Below are 9,059 nucleotides of genomic sequence, written 5' to 3' on the forward strand. Positions count from 1 at the left end.
GGACTGAAAGCAAGACAGGAGCTAGTGTAAGAATACTCCAGATAAAAGTGAAATGAGGCTTTATTTCCACTTTGGACATCCAGATTTTTTTTTTTCGTTTTTTTTTGTTTAGTTTTTTTGACCTGAAAATCACTTTCAGTGCTCACTAGTTGGTTCTGTGTTCCATCTTCAAAAGGTTGCTCTGGAACCAATATGGAATTACTGTGTGAATTGTTGACTGAAAGACAATTGAGTTTGGTGTTAATATTTACTGATATGTTTCCAGAATAGCTGAAGCAAAAAATATATCAGATTTTACAGAGGCTACCCCAGCACGTGGAGCCAAACCCCCTACCCTGTCTCCCACCACTGCTATTAAACCCCCATCCCCTGCTTGCCTGTCTGCAGCACTCAGGAAAACAAAAGGTTATGGGCCATTATGGAGGTATTTATTGTGTGTGTATTATGTTGGAAAGTTAAGATATAAGTCGCTTTGGAATTCCTTGTGGATCAGCAAAAGGTTCACAGGACCCGGACCATCCCACGGTCATCAGCATTCCTGGGAAGAGGGCAACTCACCGGTGACCAATTAGATAACAGATTGCAGCAGGGCAAGGTGGGGAATAAAAGGGGCTGACTGGTTGGTGAGACCCCGTGTGGCAGGTTTTTTTTTTTTTTTTATGTGGACCTTTGTGAGGACACAACAATGGCATTAATGTCATGTTGCAGGACCTCCTGAATACACAAACACAGAGCTTCAGGGACTAATAACCCTCCAAAGACCCAATTCTGAGGTCCCTATAAACTGTCCTGCAGCAAAAACACTTCAGTTAGACCAGAAAACATTATTGCTTCCATGTCCTGGTGGTGAGAAATGGATGAATCAAGGTTTTAAATAATGTTTTCTCAAGTAATACACAAAACACCGAGGTAGGACCGGCAATGTTACTGATTTCACCTCTCAAATCCACTTAATTCACATAATGATTACGCATTGTTTTAACATCTTAATTCCCCATGAACATAAGTTCTGTTTGAGGTTTTGCATCATTGTTCCTCCAGCATATCAGAGCACTTTGATATCTGCTTATAAAAAAAGCAATGCTGTCACCTGTAAGTGTCCATCTAAGCCATCAAAGATGTGACAGCCTTTAGGGGACCAGAACACTATCAACGCTGCGTTTCATCCCAAATGGGCTTTTATTAAAACGAACGCCTAATTAAATTCCAAGATGAGGGGGCAGCGAACAATGCCAGACAGTGGCTACTTTGATTTTTTTTTTCACCCTTGTTTTAAAGTAATTATGCAGGCCTGAGATGAGTGAGCACACTGCCGGATACCCTTCTAATGAGTTAAGCAAGAAAAATCGCCACAGTCGTCTTCCTTGGCTGCAGCTAATTGCCTGGCCACCACTAACACTGTCACTTAAAGTGTGCTTTTTTTTCTATTTCTGCTGCTTTTAAAAAAAATTATAATTTGGATAATTAACATTTCTGTGGAGGTAGTCTGTAAATAGTAACGGAGCGAGTGCACTGTACCTGTCAGATCATGCTCCTGTTTGGAGAAGTGGTAGGAGGGGCAGGTGAAGGTCAACAAACTTTTACTTTAAAAGCATGAACTTTGCTCTTGAGAGGTTTTAACATGCAGTATTATGCTAATGATCATGTTTAACGGTATTAAAGCAGCTGCTTACAATATAAGAGGCATCATGAGAGGCCAGGGAAAGTGTCTCCTAATGCATCACCAGTGAGCCACTGAATACATGAATGAGTCCAATGGAAGCAACCCTAAAAAAAATGAGTAAAGAAAGATTTTATTTTCTATGTGAAAATCTATAATTCTCATTATAGACACATAATAATATAAGACAATATAAATGATAAAGTAGAGAAAAAAGGAACCGAAAAAGTGAAGTGTAATAAGGAAAAAATACCAGTTATGATTCAGTTATGACATTTTAGTTCAGCCTCCAGGCAATGATGTCCAAATTTATATTAATCAGATTTAAAAAAAAAGAAAAGAAAAAAAAAAACTATTAGAATCACCCTAAAAATGTCACAGCAACCCTGTCAGTCATCTCATCTCTCACGCATGCATCCACACACAACGCACACACACACAGACACACACACACATACAAAGGTACTGTACTGACTTTGCCTTTGCATCTACAAATGCATCAACAATGGCACCGCTAACATTTGCGAATGTTTCTGCACCTCCAAACAAGGGAATCAGTGAGACAGCACATAATTATTCATATGTTTCACTTAACCTTTAACATGCAGTCCCATACAGTGCCCCAGTCAGCGTCTGCATATTGGTACCAGATTATTACGAGAATGGTTAGGCATTTGTCCTTGTTTACGTGCCCTGTTGAAGCATCCTTGGGTCATGCTTGCCTACACTCCAGATGAATAGCATTCCCCGGCCCCCCGGAGGCTCCCAACTTCTCCTGAGACCTTTAAGTGTTTGTTGACAGACAAACAGACTTTGGCTTGTTTAGCTTTCTAAAATCTGAAAGGTCACCCGCAATTCCTTCCCCCAGCCGTACCCCCCTCAAAAGAAGAAGAAGAAAAAAAAAAAAAACAAGACCTCAGGAAAATGCCCTTACGAGCGGACCTCAAGAGCTCTCAGGGAAACAAATAGAATCCCTGCTGCCACTGTTACCAAGTTTACCAACATGTCTCTATGGCTACAAATTACAAAATAGCTAGAAATGCCCCCCCCCCCCACTCCTCAGCAAGAGAAGCAAACAAAGAGGAAGAGGAACTGAACTTGGTATCCCTTGCTGAGTAGATTACCAAACACTGGCATAAAGAAACATTTCACTGGATATTTCTTTGGCTAAAAAATAAAGAGCCTAAAGAGAGAGAACATGCTCCATATGGCATATTTGGGAGGTCACTGTCAGTATCGCAACATGAGGTAAAGCAGTACAATGGAATTATCCTGCATAACATGCATAATTCCCCTCGTTACAGCAAACGAGCAGTGTGCACCCCGTTATTTGGGGTCTCTATTGTTGCCGTGGCGCTGCTCATTATTATGGGGTGTCTGGTTCAGGCCATCAGAGAGGCTCTCGCCACTGAGGTCTCTGTGGAAATCGGCAAGCCCATCTCACTGCTTAGCAACCAAGCCCTGGGGCCTGTTTTGCACAGCTTAATTCAGATGAGAGTGCCACGCACAGGATTGGCTAAGCCCGACCCCCCCCCCCTTTCACACAAACACACGCAGTCACAATCTCACCCTCCTTTGCTACAGCCTTACCTAGTGCATCTCCTCTGCTCTGTCTCACCGTCTTTATTGATATTGTTCTTTTTATTGTTGGTCCCTTCAAGCTCTTCATACAGCTGATTCTTCAGTCAGCCCAGATGGCTGTGTCTGTCTATAAGGAGTCCTGGCAGAGGGGTTGACATGTCATATTTCAGTTCAGACCAGAGAAGGGAACACTCTGGACCACTGTTACACCATAATCAGTGGTGCTTATCACGCCGTCCCCCGGGCTGCACTGGGCCACTCTGACCATGTCATGGTCCACCTGATTCCCACATACAGGCAGAAACTAAAACTGTGTAAACCTGTTGTTTACAAGAACCTCCAAGAACCTCCAATTACACCAATCACCAGAATAAATTCCTTGTATGTGGAAACATACTTGGCAATAAAACTGATTCTGATTTTAAAGGGTTTCCCATAGTGTAGTGAAATGATGTGGAGCTGATTTAGAACCAGACTTATTAAACATCATACAACTACATCAGAAAACTCACCCTGGATTTACCACAACTGACTGATCCACAGCTCTGCTGAGATGTTGTAGCTGCCACTAGCAACCTCTTACAAACACTTAAATACTAACTGGATTCTACATCTTTCCTCTGCTGCTGTCCTGTGCTTGAGTATCACACTTTGTGTCACTTGTTTTTGCATTCGGTGCCCTATCTGTTAACAAGAGACTGATTAGAAAAATGAATTAATAAAATAAATGAAAAGGATTAAATCATTAAGTCATAATAACTTCTATAATTCACTTCCACTTAACGTAATTAGTTATGAATTTTCAAAGGATTTTATGAGTTATCACACTTTAACAAAATTACCTTAAAATTTACAGTAACTTACTGGCAACAATTGGCCAGCTAGTTACTGTAAATATGTTTTACAGTAGACATACTGTACTTCCATTCACAGTATTTGTTTATTTACTGTAAAATAAAAAACAATTAAACACTGTGATTTCAGTTGTTTTTACAGTACAAATAAAAACAGTTAAGCATCGTTATTTTTTTGTGGTATTATATATGGTAATACAGTACTATTAACAGTAGGTAACAGTTGATCACTGTAAATTCAGTTTCTCACTGTACAATTTAAATACTGTATCACTGTGATATACTATTACCCATCATCAACAGAATGACCCATATTCTAAAATATTTCAATTAACTACAGAAAAGAAGAAATTTGTTAACACAATTATTTATTCAAGACATTTGGTGAACAAGAAGATGATAAAGCACAGGTTTACCAAACTTTTCAGAACAAGTACCATGATGTGCCAAACCACTCTGACTACTACAACTACTCAGGCCTGCCACAAATAAATAGTAGTAGAGGAGACATTGAATAGGCTAACTGTTGTCTTAAAACAACTAACAATTTTTAAAATATTGCCATTATAGAAACAAGAAATAAAAAATAAAAAAGCCAGTTATGTCAGCCGGCCCAAAAGCACAAACTATTAACAGGCAAGCTTCACAATTATACATTTTTAAAAAACACAACAATATCATGTAAAATACTTAACATTTGCATGAACAATGCATCTGGACACATAAGAAGCTTCATTAAGAGAAATCCTCTCATTCCCCGACCACTTGAAATAAAGGTCTATAGCCTCTTGACTGCCCTGAACTTGGAGACCCAGATCCCAGTTGGACCCTGAGATTAAAGAAGAAAACACATTAAAAATTACATTATTACAATTACTTTGTCAGTGTTTGCCCTAGCTTTTTTGTCTTGGGGGGGTTAAAGGGGGCCGCCCTCCAAATACACTGTAGGGGAAACACTGTTTGTAATGCACCACGTATGTGATGAGGGTCTACCATGGTAATGTCGTGTCAAGGTACTTATTCCTTATAGAAAGTGCGTCAAATATCCCAAGTTGACAGTGCTGCATTCAGTTGAAGGTAGCCTACATTTTGATTCAAGATGCAATTGGCTTTATGCACAGCTCCACTACTACCTGAATTAAGCCAGCTCTTTTATTTCCTGTGTTACATTATTAAACCAACTGATTAATCCAGATGTGTCTGACCATTGTTGTGAGGTGAGACACACCTGGATTAATCAGTTTGTCCAATAATGTAAGACAGGAAATAAAGGAGCTGGCTTAATTCAGGACGTAGTGGAGCTGTGCATAAAGCCCATTGAGTTTAGCAATGTGTTAAAATTAGGGATGCACCGATACCTATACCGGTATGATAGCATTAAAGGCATGAAGGCGACGCTGGCTGCAGTGACGGGGAAAAAAATCCACTGTACTGCATCGCGACTGTTCTCGATCCGAGGTAAAGAGTGTGGGTGTGTGTCTGTCTGTGTCCAGTGTGTGTGTCTATCAGTGTCCAGTCTTGTGTGTCTGTCTGTGTGTCAGTGTCCAGTGTGTGTGTCTGTCTGTGTCCAGTGTGGGTGTCCGTCTGTGTCCAGTGTGTGGGTGTCCGTCTGTGTCCAGCGTGTGTGTCTGTCAGTGTCCAGTGTGTGTGTGTCTGTCAGTGTCCAGTGTGTGTGTGTGTCTGTCTGTGTCCAGTGTGTGTGTCTGTCTGTGTCCAGTGTGTGTGTCTGTCTGTGTCCAGTGTGTGGAAAAATAAAATAAAAAATTCAAAGCAACTTCAATGGCGTAAGTACTCAGTATCAGTATCGGTGAGTATGGTATTGTACAGTACTCGTTTTGGAAAAAAGTGGAATCAGTGGATCCCCAGTTAAAATGCTTAAAGAGATGTTGAATTAACTGTGTTTTTAACATGTTTTTTATTGACCATGAATTACAGCATGTTTGATTTTTCCTGCTGAAGTCGACTCAAGAGCCCAGTGGACCATAGTCTCAATCACCATTCAATCACTAACATAACAGTAGCTTAACACACATTATTTAATAAAATATTTGATTTAGCATCTTTAAATAAACCATCTTGAACTTTCAATGCAAAAGCTATTATCAGAACCTCACCTGCATCTAGTCAGTTTGCCAATCGAACTCAGTGAAGTCCCTGATGAAGGAGATTACATGGGGGTTCATGTATGAAGTCTTCCGCTTCACGACTCTCCCAGTCCTCCGGCTCATCTGCTCCTTAGCACTGCACTTGGTGGAGTCAGGATTAATCCTGACTAAAAACCTATGAAAATGAGTATAGGAGTTAAGGGTGGGACAATATGTACATGTTAACAAGTAATCAGTTAGCAAATCATAACTGTTTACCAAGAAAAACAAGGAAATTACTTTTCTGTTTACTGCAGAGTGGAGGATCCATGTTTCTGACAAAACACTCTGAACCAGTGATGGCTTTACAATCAGCAATCTATGATAATTAATACCTCTGAACAAACTCCAGTGTTGCGCTGGCTTCTGCCTGATACTCTAGGTTGAATACATAGTAACAGGCGAAGAGAGTGGCCAAGGCAGTGGTGAAGTCAACCAGGTGAGCAGCAGGTGGAATTACGACGCTCCCCTCGATCGACAGCATCCATTTTTTTGCAGTCAGGATTGTCTCTCCTTAGTAAAGAGAGACATTACAAAAATTATATTTCATAGCAATTCATTATATAAATGATTTGTCCCACATAAATGACTGGAAAAACAGATATGATATGGGTTGATCAGAAGTTTACATATTTATTGTTTATTAGAAAACTATTTACATAAAAGCTTCTGAATTTTGCTTCAGATAAATGTTTTGGATCACAAGAGTAAGAGAAGTATTTACAGAAAAAGGTTTCTACAAACACTTAACATGAATAAACTTCAGTGAATCAATAAACACGTGCAGGGTATGAAGTAAAATACATGAACTAGAGTTTCTGCACTCCACATAACTTTCTTTATATATATATATATATATATATATATTTTCTTTGCTTTCTTTTTTTTTTACTGTCTGTTGATCACAGGGGGTCCCGGTGGAGTTTCTATTTCTACTCACTGCTAGTGATGGTACTTACCGATTTTCTGGAAGTTCAGATGTGTGTTTGGCTGGCTAATCCACAGGATGTCCCACAGATGCCAAGGGTGGAAAAAAACTCCTCTATTGCGCAGCTAAACGATAACAAACAGCAAGTCTCCAGGAGCAAGCTTTAAACACGTCTCTGTCTCAGCTAACGTTAATGTTTTTTGTAGAAAAAGAAAAAAAACGTCTGTCTAATCTGTCTACATAAGCTAGCTACCTGTAGGCTAATGGCTGTGGAGACCTCTCTGTCTTTTCGCTGAGTAGTAAAAGAAAAGTAAAAGAAATCAACACAGACGACGAAAATACACACAAACGCAACAGCAATTTACACAAGCACAAGACAAAGCCTTGTGTGACGAACCGAAGTGTACCTGCCACCGATAAGTAAGGAGCTTTCTGGTCAGTAACGGCGTCAGAGCTGCAGGCTAACCGTCTTTGCTGCGAGTGCTGTGTTGGCGGGGTTTTTTTGTTTAGCAATGACGTGACTGGCCCGTTTGAAGCGTGACCGTTGATCTCTCTTGATCCTCATTGGATGAATTGAAAGTGAAGCGAAAGAAGAAAAAAAACGTACAGCGTTGATACAAAATAAAAGTCCCAGAGTTAAAAGTCAAAATGATGAGTTAAGAAGACATAAATATAATATAAAAATATAACAAAAATATAAAAATATATAAAAAAAAGAGAGATAATCATTGTTTTTATTATGATACACTTTTTAAAAAAAATCTAATACACACAAAGGAAAAATACAGTAGTTTACCTTACTATTTACAGTACTATACTACCTATTGTGATTTTCTTTACAGTAACCCTTCGTCTACTGTTATTTTCACAGTAATACTTAAACTACTGTGATTTTGTGAAGTGGACAACGCTTTATTGTAAAATTTACAGCATTCTACTGTAAAAATCATACACAGTAATGTTACTGTGTTTACTACAGTAAATAACTGTAGATTTCACAGCCATTTGTTACAGTGCAGTATTAAAACTCAGGTTTGCAAGCCAGGTCAGTTAGATATAAATTTCAATGTGTCAGCTGAACACAGTGAGTTAGATATGATAACTGTAAAGTTACCAAATTCTAAAGTTGTGTTCACTCATGTTTTTAAGGCAGCAATTGAACTTGAAGTTTTTAAGTTGAACCACCTTGATCATTTGTACAGTGAATTCTTACTCTTCCCATAACATCTTCCAAAGAACCCTCAGTGCCCGGTAAACACTCCTGCCTTTTAACTTACCACAAATTCATGGATCTCTGAACTCTGCCTCCTTGAAGTCACATTCATATTCTGCTGAACTGTTTTATGAGTTTCTTTGTGGAGACACCGTGATTTCTGGCTGGAGGTAACATTATTTAATTATCTTCCTTATCTTTAATGAATGACGCACTGCATTTATTAACGGCAGCAAGGACTCCAGACAGTGGTTGGAGAGGATGGCGGCTCTAACCAGAGACCAGTCCCGTCTGTGGTTTGGACAACGAAAGAATTCTAGTTGAGGTTAGGGAGAAACTGTGGTTTGATTAATTGTAAATAAACATGTTATGTCATGGTGAACTTTAATTTCATTAAACCTGTCGAGAGTCTTTCTCTAACATTAACCGAGTGATGTGAGAGTCTCAGCATAACCATCAAAAGTTAAACTTAAACAAATATGCTGTCTGAGAAACATTCACTGACATGTTCATTATACTTGTCAAATATGTAAATTAACATCATATCCAAACAAAAAAAAAAAAAAAGTAATTTGGTCGCAAATGCATTTCCCTTAAAATGTATTTTTGGTTGCAAGTTAGTTGTTCATAAATGTAATTCTGAGGAGGCAGGGTCGCAATCAAATAAGTGGAGTCTCCC

General features: G+C 39.1%; 1 long non-coding RNA gene across 1 annotated transcript; it reads right to left on the reverse strand.

Moving 5' to 3' along the window:
• Nucleotides 1-4,785: 4,785 nt before the first annotated feature.
• Nucleotides 4,786-8,119, reverse strand: LOC139623321 (uncharacterized). Its single transcript, XR_011691471.1, has 4 exons — nucleotides 7,199-8,119; nucleotides 6,575-6,752; nucleotides 6,210-6,375; nucleotides 4,786-4,924 (listed from the first exon to the last, which is right to left on the reverse strand). It is a non-coding gene; the product is annotated as an uncharacterized lncRNA (long non-coding RNA).
• Between the last annotated feature and the right edge of the window lie 940 nt (nucleotides 8,120-9,059).

The sequence above is a fragment of the Trachinotus anak genome, unplaced genomic scaffold (assembly GCF_046630095.1).
Source record: "Trachinotus anak isolate AG129_WGS33_773 ecotype Australia unplaced genomic scaffold, CSIRO_AGI_Tana_v1 ptg000007l, whole genome shotgun sequence".
Lineage (NCBI taxonomy): Eukaryota > Metazoa > Chordata > Actinopteri > Carangiformes > Carangidae > Trachinotus > Trachinotus anak.